Source organism: Hetaerina americana, unplaced genomic scaffold (genome assembly GCF_022747635.1).
Source record: "Hetaerina americana unplaced genomic scaffold, ioHetAmer1.1.p SCAF_1, whole genome shotgun sequence".
NCBI classification, from domain to species: domain Eukaryota; kingdom Metazoa; phylum Arthropoda; class Insecta; order Odonata; family Calopterygidae; genus Hetaerina; species Hetaerina americana.
Window position 1 is genome coordinate 51,111,045 of NW_027286069.1, and position 14,764 is coordinate 51,125,808.

Genomic DNA, 14,764 nt, shown 5'->3' on the forward strand with positions numbered 1-14,764 from the left:
AAACAGAAAAATAGACAGGTACTTGATTCTTTCCTTAATGAATAGTTTAAAAAAACCCGTCACAACTAATTTAAACTCATACATATGTTACTTTTGGACTTGGAACTCAGAAAATATCGCCTTTATTCGTAAAATTGAAGCAAAATGGTAGGATTACTTAGCTCTTTTACTAAAAGCATTCCAAATATTTCTCGTTAAAAGTGCGGACAGTGAATTAATACGCCACAAAAATAATTTAATTTGTAACTACGTAACATACACCTTCGAATAACGCTATATGGCATCATACATTGAATCAACATTTCAGTTGCCTAATAAATGGTGTTGTATTATATTATAATCCTTGAATATCGCTAACTGATATGATGCGGATTCAATCACAGTTTTAATGAGTGCGTTTAACATGAGCTACACTCGCCTGAAGCGGTCATCTACATCAACAGGATACCCCGCGAGGCATCGCAAGAGCGTGCGGCGGGGGACACAGCGGCACCAGCCTTACATCCAAAATTATTAATATATTAACTCACTTGAAAATATATTAGCTCATTTCAAAATGCATTCGTGTATACAAATGTCATACATCATGCAGCATTTGTTGCCTTTGACTGATGAATTAAATTTTAGTATTTAATTTAATTTCTTAGGCTAATGGCTCTGATTTTGTTGTGATTGCGTACCGTGAGAGGAAGAACGGGTACCTGAACGTCTGTACAGATGTCTATTTCTTTTTTCATCCTGGTAGCCGAATCCACCGATATAATTTGGTGCCACAATCACTTCCTGTGTGTCGCAAGAAAACTCCCGTGTCCTGTACGTTTCTAAAAGCCTTAGGTCTTGCCTGATCTCTTTGAATTGATCGCATTAAAAAAATTATAAATAAAATATAAAAATGATTACAATATTAGATTAATAATAATAATAACTCACCTAAGTTTGGTGCACGTAGGGTCTAACCACTGGACATCTCTTCTTCTGGCTCATCTGAAACGGCAAGAAGAAAAACTCATTGATATTTCCACGATAATAGCCCGTGGACACATGCTAAGAATGCAATAATATTGCGCATTTAGTTCAAAGGCATGAACTTGATCAATCTAACCTCGTCCACCAACGATTACCACCGCCATTTTCTAAAATTTTATCCAACCGAGCAACATTACACACAGATTTCTATCAGAATAAGGAACCATGGATATGAGACCTTTGCCAATGGATTTTTGGGGGGCGAATACCGCTCTAAATTAACTTACCTTGCAACAGTTGAACCTTGAAAGAAAAAATATGCAGCCAGTACTACAGAACCCTTCACAACTTCGTCCACCCACGTTCAAGATAACAGATTCTAAATTCACGCAAATAAAAAGCCTTATTTATTCGTTTCATAAATACTTTGTCATCTTTACATACTAAAAATGTTACACACCATCGATATACATAATTCTATATTCAACGCAGTGCGTTATTGACTATAAAAATTAGAGATATTATCCTGAATATTACGTAAGCATACATATTCTGCAGAATAGAGAAATATAATGACAATTCCAAAACCACATCTAAAATATGCATTACGACAGTAGGGACATGGGTCATTTTCTCTATTCCATTTATTGCAAGTCAACGAAGCCCTGTGTCAACAAATGGCTAATTTAACAGCGACTCTGAAATTTCATCGACGACAAAATATATTGTAGCTGTAAATTGAACGCAATAAGTATATGACTCAATAATCATGCTACTGCATGACAACGATATTCTAATAATAAAAATTTGTAATTAGATTACAACTGATGTTAACAGTCATAATAACGTAAAATTAAAATTGGAAATGGCGCTGCATAGAAATAGACGGCTCATACCAGCAGGTAATGTGTCTAATGCAGTTAATGCATTTATGAACTCCTACGCATTGCCATCCCTGATTATTTAATATTTAAATAATTAACTCAAAACTATTTGTGTTTAAAAATAATCGCGGCTTTTGACGCTTTAAAACCGAAATTTTAGAAATAACAATTACATATCAGAGCATACATTCACGCCACTTAAAACCAATTGATCAGTTTAAAAAAGGTCCGCCATAAAAACCATTTCAACCGCCCAAAGTGATGTTTAAAATTTTAGCTGGAGGTTAAGGGAGGCCTTGATTGGGATAAGGCCCCCACCACGAACCAAAAACGTTCTAGAGCAACATTGAATTCCTTCGAGACTACCAGTTTGACCCTCCGCAGACCCGTCTAGAATAGCGCTCGCTGTGTATAGCATCCCCATTGTATTCGTCTTAATTTGAAAAGTTGCACTAAGCCGCGGAGTGGATTCTTTAGCAACCGGTTTCGTATTAGAAATAGAAATCATCAGCACGTTTCTCAGAGAGAATCAACTTCCTCAAGTCATGGCACTATCCATGCATTCAGCATCTTTTTTTTATCACCTAATAGGAAACCTATATAATTATGCCTTGTATCAAAATGTTTGCCTCCCCAAATTACTATTATTAGAATTATAAGAGGAGAGGATTTCAATCTTCCATTTCCATAGACTGGAAAAAACCTAGTTTTATCGTAGGAGGTAAGGAAAAGGAGTCATGCGAGTCTGCGCTTCGTGTTTTACATCACGTCCGTTTAACCAATTAGTACTAACACCCACCAGAGGCAATAATATCGTATACTTAATCTATTAGCAACAAATTTATCCGAAAACGTCCAAAATATAGTAAAATTTGAAGGATTTAGTAACCTCAGTGCTCGTAGACATTAATTTTATCACCGAGAAAAATCAGAGGCCCTAAAGAAAGATTTACTCCTTTGACCGGACCAATTATGACGGATTATGGCATGAGCTGCAGCAGTCTCATGGTTCAGTTCAGAGAAGTAGTAGCATCAGAGAGAGTGAGAGCTTGTGGAGTGCTTTTCTTGAGGTCATGCGGGTTTTAATGGAAAACTACATGCCCAGTAAATTGAAAAGTGACAGGACGAAACCAAGATGGTACAATGTATAGTTACGTAAAGCATTAACCACCGAAGAGTATGGCATTGAAAAATTATGAGATCACGCAAGGACGTGTCTAGCGACATGCAAAATGAAATAATAATACATAACTAGAAAGCAGCTAAAGCGTTAGCAAGGAAAAATATCGCCAGGCGTTCATTGAATTTATACATAAAAGATTCGGGGAATATTTGGACAATGACCCAAAAAATACTTTGGTCATATTTACGCGAGGTTCAAGGAAACTAGTCGACAGTGCTATCCCTCAATAGCAACGGACGAAAACTTACCACCCGTTGAGAAAAATCTAGTACATTAAACCACTAATTTCAAAGCGTTTTTAAAAATCGTTCCCAGGAACAATGCGAGTCACTACCCTAGGCTTCCATGACCCTACGTCTGAAATTGTAATATCTTCCCCTATAATCGAACGCGAACTTAAGGATATCAGTAGTAACAAATCACCAGCCCGGATTAAATAACTGCTCGCACATACAAAACAATGGCTTCATTTATAGCTTCTTATTCAGAATTAATATTTAATAAATCTCCAAATTATCGCTCAGTGCCCATAGCCTGGAAAGTGGCCAATGTCACGCCATATTTAAATAAAGGCGACAGAGAAGATCCGAGTAATTACCGACCCATCTCTCTCACATTCATTTCATAATAAAATTTTAGAGCACATAATTAAAGGTTCAATCATGAAATATATAGATTCTCAGAGTTTATTTACAACAAGCAATACGGTTTCCGAAAGGGTAGATTTTGCGAGACCCAAATTTTATGAAGTTTTAATGGACTTAAAATCAGTGACTTGGTCCTATGGCCATATTTTTTGAAGAATTCCCACCGAGAGGGCTCGGGTTCGAATCCGGGCGACAACAGATTTTTTCAGTGGTAGCTCGATCCCTACTTGAGGTGCTTTGTGGAGGGCACTTTGAGTGAGTAGGCCGTCCGTCGGATGGGACGTTAAGCTGCGGACCCCTTGGCGCCTTTCTTAAAGAGCAGGCTAATGCCGACGCCGGGTTTCTCTCCACCCTTCATCCTTTCCTGTCCATCCCCTATGGCGCAAATGACCTCAGCTGTCGGTCGCCTCCCCTAAATACTACTACTCGATCCCTATTTGAGGTGCTTAGTGGTAAGTACGCCGTCTGTCGGATGGGACGTTAAGCTGCGGACCTCTTGGCGCCTTTCGTTAAGAGTAGGCTAATGCTGACGCCGGTATTTCTCACCACCCTTCCTCCTTTCCCATCTATCCCTAATGGCGGAAATGAACTCAGCTATCGGTCGCCTCCCCTAAAACTGCTACTACTCCTTCGAAGAAAAAAAGCCATATTTGAGGGTTTAATACTTTCTTTTCGGAGTCGTTTCATCTTCATACGCAGCTGTAGCTATGAGTGCCTCTAATGCTGTGAATGTATGATTGTAAAACATTCATTCAGCACCTTAGAAAACTGTAGAGCGACAATTAAATTAAAGACGATAAATCTGATCAAGGCTTCTCAACTTCCACCAGCGCGCTTAAAAATATTAGCGAGAAATCCGGTGGCGACTTGAAACCACCCCCCCCCCTCCGGAAGTAGAGGTGTTTTATTTTTCATTTAAGCTCCTACCTCTCCGAGCCCAATGGGGAGGAACAAGTAGGGGCATGAGCCTGGCTTTGGTCTGAGCGGAATCAGGAATATCGACAAACGACATTGGAGATGTCGCAAAAACGAAAATTTGCGAAAGGGCAACGTAAGTTGTGAATGTTACGTGCATAAACAGCTAATGCATCACCTGAGAGGAACTGCAGAACCAAAGGGTCGACCCTAATGGAGGGAAATTTTCGGAGCCCTGAATACCGACTTTTAAGTCTCGATACTCATCTCGGGGATGCCAAAAGTGTCCTCGGATACCTCATAGCTCACCACTAAGGAGTAATAGCCGCCACACCACATGCTGGTGAGGCCACAGTTCACCCCCCACCAAACGGTCTGCTGCATGCCACGCACACTGAGTAAAATGCTCACTTCAGGTTTCGGGGGTCCAGTCCCTCTTTGTGCCGCCTAGCGATTTCCCAGGAAGAACTGGAAGGCTGCCAGGGTTTAAAGTCGTAACGGCAGCCGGGTTCTCGACCCACAAGGCTACTACGGCGGACGAAGGATCAGCACGTGCACTTCATATGAACATATATTCAGATATGATTCGACAATATAAAGGAAAGCTCTATCTATATCTAAATATATTCAAAATATATTTCCCATTCGCGCTAATTAACTCATAATTCATTTGGTTACTTTTTTATACTTGTTAACTTTCAATTTAATGCTTAAGAAAATTTAAAACCTTAGATCGAATTATTCATTTGGTACTCCACACACTTGGTAGATTTGGTGCTTAAGGAGAAGTAGAAAATCGATTGCTCTGAAAACGGGTCAAACATTGTTCGGAAATTTCCATTCTGATGCGTTTGTGATCCAGCGTCAAGAGTGGCGGCAACCATTTAGCAGATGATTTTGTCATATCCAATTTCACCGTTAAAATGTGATATGCCCGTTCAGATGACATCCCTACAGCTTAAACAATTTCTTGCACATTCAGTCGGTGATCTTCCATAACCATTTCATGCATTTTTGCAATAATTTCTGGGGTAGTGGCCCATTTTGGCCGGCTACAACGCCGATCATCTTCTACATGCCAGCAAACCGATCAAACTAACACTTATTTGTCACCCGGAAACAGTTAAATATGAAGGAGCAGAGTACCTCGGAGTGTTCTGATAGTCAACATGAATATTCTCTACTTTCACATCTTTGTTTACCAATACACACACACACATACCCACATTCAAACAAGAAAATCCACCCTATAGCGGACAAATATTCATTTACATGGATATAAATATAAGGAAAAGAGAGCATCGGCCCGGCAAGTCGAAAGATCCGTGTTTCAAGTATGCATACATATAATGCGTAAACTCTTCCCGATTATTATTAACAGTCAGTCTACATCACTTTTAATCCCACTTTCGTTTAACAGGCTGTCGGACATGCGAGACATCTTCAAGTCGACAACACAACATCCGGGCGCTCTTCTCCGCCCCTGTCCGCACCATGCAACCGCCCACGCTGCAAATACTGCCATCTTCTGAAAACCCGTCACCTCCCTTAATACCAATTCCCAACCGGGCGACACCTGTACCTCAAAAAACATTATACTACTTCTCCTGTAACTTCTGCCCTGCCATCTAGGTGGGTGAATGCACCATTCCTTGCCCTTTGCCCTCCGCATGAATAACCACTGCTATTCCACCAAATTTCCCATCCTACACTATCCCATCTCTAATCACACTGCTTTCCACGATCAATGTTTCGATGACTACTTCTCTGTTTGGTGATTCCCTTCCCAAATCTGCAAGTAGCATAGAGGAGAGAACCCGCGAGATGGCGCAATATCTGGGTGCTCCAGTCATTTGAACCTCCCGGACTGAATCAAGCCCACTGAATCCATCCAATAGCCGCCTACATATCCCCTGCCACCCCCTTGTCCGTTTTCTATTCGTCCTTCACCTCTCTCACCATCACAAATATCCTCTCCGCTCTTCCCCCGAGAACGGCCTTAAGATGATGATGGCCGTGCCGTCGAAACGTCAAAACTACATATAGTATGTGAGTGTCCTTTCTTTGTGTTTTAAAAATCTAGATCAGTGTTTTCATATATTTGTGCATCGCCGAAGAGCGTTCTATTTCGAAAATATACATTTATGTACACACACACACACATATTATATGAAATATATACATTTATGTATGATGAAATTCTCAACGAATTAATAGTTAAAAACGTAGGAGTACTAGGAATGGTGGGAGAGGAGATAATTGTCGAGAGATATCCATAGACATGAAAGGTGGCTGCGTAGCATTTTGATCGGCGTTTACTCAGATTATATGGGAGAACGTAAGGCAAAGGAGGGAGAGGTAGGAAAAGAGAATGGGCAAAGGAAAGGGCAAAGGAAGTAGTTGAAAAAGGGCGTATTGTAGAGTCAGGTGGCAGCTTGTGTTTTCTAAGGAGAGGCTAATAAATTGTACGGTGACCGGTGTTTGTCCATCCAAAACTTTCCTCCGACGGCAGAACACATGATAATATAAAAACGAACCACAAGGAGAGGTAACGTGTCCCGTGTTTAGGTTGGCCAAGCCTCCTTGCCGAGAAGGGTGCGTGTCTCCTCGTGCGCTGGTTTCTTCATGGGAGAGGGAAAAACGAGTGGCGGGAAGAAAGTGGGGAGGGAAGGCATCGACCACGTGGAAGGATTGATTGAGAAAGAGGGAAGAAACGAAAAGGGAATACAGGAGAAAGGAGAGATAATTGGGGTAAGGCAAAACGATAAGGACATGTTTTAGCAATACTTTTACTTTGTTTTTTGTACATTGTTGTTACACAACACGCAACCCACCACTATCGTGCGTGATGGGGAATGATTTCACACTAAGCACGCAATTCAAAATGTTTCTGAATAAGTTACACATTTCGAACGATGGGGCGTTATTCAGTTTAACAACCTGCTTGTCCGTTCATGGAACAGTTCTCTCTTGTACCGGAAGAAATGCGCTGAGAGAACGTTTTTTAAGGGAAATTTCAATTTGATCTTAGGCTATTATATTTTTTTGTTTTACCACAGAAGTTGGAGAATTTTTTGGAACACCAAAATGGGATTTTGTGATTCCGGGTACTACCAACCCAAGAATCATCGATATTAAAAAATTTCAATCAAAAGCACTTTCAGTCCTGACCCGAAGATATATTCTTCCATGACTACAAATGGTCATCGAAATGATACATAGAACGAACCTGGAAAATTATAACTGTGAAAAAAAGAACAGAGTCGTATCTTTAAAAACATCGACATTCTGAAGATCAATAAGAGACCGCCGACCCTGACTTAATGATTGTCGTGACAAGCCCGAGTTTTCCATTTGAACATCCCGGTGCGTAAACCGGCAAGGTCCTCAGAGTACTTTATATCCCAGAGGAGATTAACGAAAAATTACTAATTAGGGAATTTTATTTCTTTTAGTTTCACTTGAGCTAAATCAAAAAAAATGTTTCTAGGGTTTGGTAATCACACAGAAGCAGGATGACCATCTCTCGTACGAATACGTAACAACTAGATAAAAAAATACTGAACTCCACTGTTACACTCATCGAAGTCAACGTTAGCGCTCAGAAAAATATTTCGATGATCATTTTCTACGAGTTATTGGAAGGATATTTTTTTTCCTTTTCGTGTCCGCACGGAAGTTAGCAAGCCAGGACGTGGCGTGGCCGACGACGCGTAGTTGGACTGTCGGGAGAATGAGGGGTAGAGGGAGGAGGAGTAAGAAGGGAGAGAGCCAGTTTCTGTTTTGCAGCTGTCAACCGGAGGCAAGCTGCACATATGCCTTCCCTCCCGCCTCACCTCGACACCTCATGCCACTCCACCTTTGCCTCTTTCCTCCTCTTCCTTCCCCCTTCACTCACGCCATTCTTGCGAGGACACCGTCCAACGAACGGCAATAAAAAAACGTCCCAAGTAAGCCTCCTATGTGCGATGGCCGCGTCGTTTTAATGAGCGTTGCTAAAAATTTGATTAATATATGTGTGTACATATTATATATATATATATACATATATATACACACACATATATATATACATATATATATACATATATATACACACACACACATATATATATATATATATATATATATATATATATATATATATAATGTATAACACTTAGCACTACTCACTTAGAGGACACAGACAAAAACACAGAAACACACAAAAAAGAGACACTATTTTTGTGTGTTTCTGTGTTTTTGTCTGAGTCCACAAGTGCAAGTGCTAAACATTATTATTCACGTCCGTGAGACTTTCAAAAAGTGTTATATGTACGTATATATATATATATATATATATATATATATATATATATATATATATATATATATATACATGCATTCATACATACATATATGTGTGTGCAATATAACATTTGGAAGGCACAATAGGACACAAATTAAAATAGTTAACACTTAGAAGGACACTCACATTGTAGATTGAGCTTTCGGCCTTCTTCAGGTCAGACTGCCTCAGAGTCTGACCTGAAGGAGGCCGAAAGCTCAAACAATCTACAATGTTAGCGTCCTTTGGCACGGGATATTGCGAACTGGCGAACAGAGATCGACGTTTGCAATCCTTTTTCCTTCGCGTAATTCGTGACCACAGAAGTAGGAACCAACAACTACAAAATGTTGAACTTCCTTAAAATAAAATGATGCCAATACTAATTATGAATAATTACTTTCCTTATTGCCGAGTGACAAACACTCACTGTCACTCTTTCTCGAGGGAACTCTAAGATTAGCATTATTATTATTACTATTATATTAGTAATATAATAAGCATCACTTAACGCGACATATAGTATGTAGTAAGACTCTCTTTCTGACCTCTATTCCGACCAACATGCCCTCCCTTTTCCTCCTCCTACCTCGCCTATCCTCTATTACATTCCACATCATTCAATCACCAAACAAAATTCATTCACTTTTCCTGCCTACTTTCTTGAATAATTAATAAAAATTATCATTTGGCAGGGATGACCTCAAGCATAGAAAATAATGAATAATACTAAGACAAAGAAAAAAAACAAACCCAGGGACTAAAAGAAGGATAATCCCCTTGTCGATCCGACCTACTAAATGGGATTTAACCGCGGGTTGTTAATCCATCACTACCGAAGCCGACCCTCAATTCGACACCCCATCCCCCCCTCAATCATAAAATTGTAGGAAATGGATTCCTCAGTTGAATTAAGTCTCCACTTCCATTTCGAACCCTCGCGCCATCGGGTCGAACTCCGACCCCACAAACTGCAAGGGTCAATTTGCAGTACTCCATTAGTCTCCTCGACGCCGTCGATCATTTCTCGCCCTTTAATATATCAACGGCTAAGGCGATAAAAACTAATTCTTCACGATAAATCCGCGTATTTCACGCCGCGAATTTAATATGTTATCTATTTCGGAAGGTCTTATTAAATGTGTCTGGATATGGAGGCTAAATTGACCTGATATTTGCATGATGTGAATGGAGTAGTATGCGCGTAGATATGTCCTGGGGCAAACACATTCGTGAAATAGTATTCGGAATGGCTAATGAATGGTTGGGATTCATAAAGGGAATGCTTGGGAATTGCAATGAAGGGGTCAAGGTGCTTCGTAGTTGCATGTTGGTTGGGGCCCACTTGGAGTGTGCTGTAAGTGTGTGGGATCCTCATGAGGTAGGCTTAATTTTGGAACGGTATCGAGAGCAACGTGGAGCAGCTAGGTTTGTGAACGGTTATTGTAAACAAGGTAGCAGTGTCGCGACACTATTGGAAGGATTGGAATGGGAGCCACTAGTTGACCGTAGGCTTCAATCGGGTAAAATTTACTGTGTAAATTTGAGGAAAGTCAAAGTCTGAGGAGGTTGAAGCCATATTACAGGCCCCAGCTTATTGTGGTTAATAATATCACCAAAGTGAAATTCGGGAGATAGATTTAAAATTTTGTTTTTTCCTCGAACTATTAGATATCCCGATAGATATGAAATCCATCGCGTAGGAGATGATTGGAATTGGCAGCGTGTGTATTTGTCGATGTCCTGCATGTTTCTTCCTTCATGCTGTTCTTTATATTTAATAGAACCACATTTTTGGCAGTTCTACAGCATGATTTGCATGTACGTATCCTTTTGTTAAATAGTGCCGCATGTAGATGCTTTCTTTTGTGTAATTAAAGTTCTTCGTGTGCATGATAAAAACTAGTGTGTGCGGGTGTAAAGGTAACATGACTGCTAATTTTCATTTATGGCTGGTGACCTGACACTCCCCCGACACACGCCCTTGCGGCGGCTTGCGGGGTATTGTGTAGATGTAGAAAACGAAGAGATGTAACCTTTCGTGGAGTCAGTATATGACCGTGAGGTTGCGCATTACCTACCATTTTTCTAAACATGTTTTTAGGGAGTGGACCAGACAAGACCACCAAAATCGTGGGCCAAACGAACTCACTGCTTCGATGAGACGATTATCCACCTCTTCAGCGGTCGTTAGCCGTGTTTTTTTTTTTGCATGATAAAATTGACTAAAGTGACTTTCCAGTGTAAACGAAGGCGAAGAAGAAAGAGAGCGTAACTAGCGAGAGAGATTTCTGGACCAAGAAGAACTATGCAACAATTTCAGAGTGTAAAAATCATTCGCCTTGACTGGGATCCCAGTCAAGGCGAATGATTTTTACACTCTGAAATTGTTGCATTGAAATGCACATTAGCGGATGACTCCGTTAAAAGTTACTGATGCGGCATCTCCCGCAGTTTCTTTGGAAGAAGAACTACATTTTAGTAAGGCGACATTCGCACGATACTCGTCTCCATGGATACAAATGTAAATTATTGCCAATTTAAAAAATAAAGAAATGAAACGGTCAACATTTTTCCACACTCATTTACATAAATATGGAGCAATGTTTATCAAAAGTAATTAGTCACCCTTATACAATGCAAATCTAAAGTTGGCGATGGAGTGATTGGTTATGAGATGCGGAATCGTCCACTACTAGACGTAATTTTTGACCAGCGACATCCTCTATCTCCCCATAAGTTTCGTGCGATGCCCCTTGACTATTAGCGATGTCACTTTTTCCCTTTAACCGCCTATGTAATTTCGACATCAACTGTAACCGCTCCCGACTCGATTAGTGGGCTCTCCAAGTAAGCGGTTAAATTACCTCGCACGAAGGAATCAACCAATTGGCACGTTCTCTCTGATTCGAGCCGGCCCTGAACCACCCCTAGGCGCCATGCTATCACCAGAAATCGGATCGGGTCTTTGCAGACAACTAACTCTACTCCACGGCCCTCTCCATTCTACCCACGCCCAAAGGAAAAGGTGGGACGCCGATCGGCTTTCCCGGAATATCAGGTTGTGCTTCTTCGAACCACCGCAATGACTCCACTTCGCTCTCTCAAGGTTGATTCGTCAACTCTCTTCTAAAAGCTTATTCACGCTGTAGATCAAGGACGAAATTAAAAATCCTGAATCAGTACGTGCGTGAGTGGATGACTCTATGTCTCTTCCACTTACCTGAATGGGAAAACTCCACCGACAAGTCTTCTGTTTAACTTTTACGCTTACTACACACACAAACCCACACTCCCTCTCCGATCCGAACGGAACTACGTTTCATTCAGAACCTCAAAGACTTATCTCCACTCTTGACGGTGTCCTCAGATATTACTCGACGCCATGAACGGTCTCTAAACGGACTGAGGAGCAAGTAGGAACCCACATTGGAAAACGAAATGAAAAGACGAATCATTTTTTCCTAATTTTTCCGTGAAGGGACACCACTCCCAATTCCATTTACGACGTCAGCTATAGGACAGACCACCTTACCGTTAACATACTCCCGGTTGACCGAAAATGATAATATCAAAACATAAGTCGCCTTTTAAAAATTACCATTCCAGCATTGCTGGTCCTCGACAGTCATGCGCTAAAATAGAACGCATTTGGAGAGCGATCTCAAAACGCAGCTTTAAAAGAGTTTCAACTCCACAGTTTTTCAGAGAGACTAAATCCATACAACAGATAAACTCAAGGTGCTTACATTCCGTTGCCAGGCAAAAGGATAGCAATTCAGCGGTCATCGCCAATGAAGGCCAATATTTTTCCTTCAAACACAGGAAAATAAGAGCGCAATGTATCACTCATTCAAGGCATTCTAGTTTAAGGTAGATTTTGGACGGTCCACGACGGCCAATAAATCCTAATGATCCCGAGAACTTTTTCTCATACGCCCAAGTTTCCTTCTTCATGTCTTCGTGACTTGTTCCTGTCTCCATGGGTCTAAAAAACCTATCCTCCTCATTCCTTAACCCCTGTTACTCAGCACTCTTTCATCTATTATAGCCTTAAACATCCCACTGCCTTTCAATACTTCCTCAATCCATTTTTTCTGCCTTTATTCGATTGGCTACCAATAACTCCATCTCTGCGCCCATCATTTATTTAAAACTTTAGCGGTTGCCTTCCTCTCTGTCCAACTTATTTTCTCCATATGTTTACAAACCCACATCTCAAAAGCTTCCAATCCATGCTTATCCTCTCGCCTCAAAGACTAAGTCAAGATCCATTAAGTTCTACGCTCCATATTTAAGTATTTCGTAGCCTTTTCTGCTTATATTTACTTAATGTAACAATCACTCTTCGAAAATTCCAAAACATTACTTCCGAGTACCTTTCTGTCTTGAGAAGGAAATGTAGCACATGAATTGAAAAAATACTATTGGCAAAAGGGAAGGTGCCCAGTATCTGAGGTAACATACACGATTACAAAATTCGGGTTATTGAGTATTGTTATGACTTAGGAATGAGGAAAGGAACCCGGACTACTATTTAAGAAAGGCATCAAAGGGGTCAAAGAGTTTGCCCTTTCATCCGCCGCTGCATTTGACTCCCCGCATAGCAATTAAGAAGGAATAATATTGCCACAGAAAACCACCACCGCCGAGGTGGAGAACACGAAAACTCGGAGCGGGAAGAGAGTATTCTAGCCAAAACACACAATTCAATCCTTTGCCAGTCACCCATGGGACACGAAATAAATGGCTCCGATGCACACCAATGTAAGAAGTATTCATTCCATCAATCTTTCTATCTGAAAGTTGATTGGATGCTGGATTCTTTCTTCCCTATCCAATGCTAACTCTAATATGTCTCGCCTCAGTTTAAAATAGCATCAAGCACTTATGACCCTGAGCAGTACCTTATTTATTAATCCAACAGGATACAGAGAAAAGCTACTCGCTGAAAAATCTCTATGTACGAACAGAATGCAACACATTAACACAAGAAATCCTGTGCTTGTAGCAACTGGAAATATGAAGAAAATAACATATAGTGGTAGGCGAGACCGAAACATCTGCATCCCAACAATACCATGCAAGCAGCTGCTATGGCGGGTGGCAAGGGGTGTTAGGACGGTACAAGACAGTAAAACGAGAATCAAAGACTGAAAAACCATGAGTAAGGGAAATTGATTTCTGAACAGGCAGATAAAAAGAATCCTTTTTGCCTAGCACAATTCATGACCGCAGCAATCGCAGATTTCGCGTGCGACAATTGAACCTCATCAAAAGTAAAATGGTACCAACGCTAATAATCACCAACTACCCTTATGGCTGGTGACCTAACACCTCCTGCAACGCGCCCTCGTGCAGAATTTCAGTGCACAGTGTGATTTGCAGTGGAAAAAAATGCATAGTTTTCATTAAAAGGCATTTAACTTGTTGTTCCATCATAATGTCAGAAGTTTGAGAACCTATATCTTGGCACTGATACTAGTAATTGTATCTACCTGGTAAACGTGTAAAGGAAACTCATTTCTAAGAGCAAATGCTGGAATACCCTACGCATTGGTGTACAAATGACGATTGCAGAAATGGTGAGATGAAATAAAGCAAGCTGACAAAGGAAAAGAGTTGAGCAACAGCAAAATTCTAGATTTTTTGATAATTTCGTAATTATAACAACATAAAGAACTTAAGCTATGATAGTACATAAAAATATGGGGGGTGATCTTCTACGGCCTTAAAATAAAATTATGAAAAACCACAGTTTTCAGCCCGAATGTCGGTTTGGTTCAATTAATGAGCGTAGATCTCGCCTAAACCGTCCAACGGCGTGTGAAATTCATACATC

The 14,764-nt window shown here is 40.5% G+C and overlaps 1 protein-coding gene across 1 annotated transcript in view; it reads right to left on the reverse strand.

Moving 5' to 3' along the window:
- The window catches only part of Cdk4 (Cyclin-dependent kinase 4), a 138,831-nt gene that overhangs the window by 89,997 nt on the left and 34,070 nt on the right, over positions 1 to 14,764 (reverse strand). Inside the window, exon 2 of the mRNA XM_071582734.1 lies at positions 931 to 984. The gene's annotated coding sequence lies outside the window, so the exon portion shown is untranslated. The remainder of the gene's footprint in view (positions 1 to 930; positions 985 to 14,764) is intronic.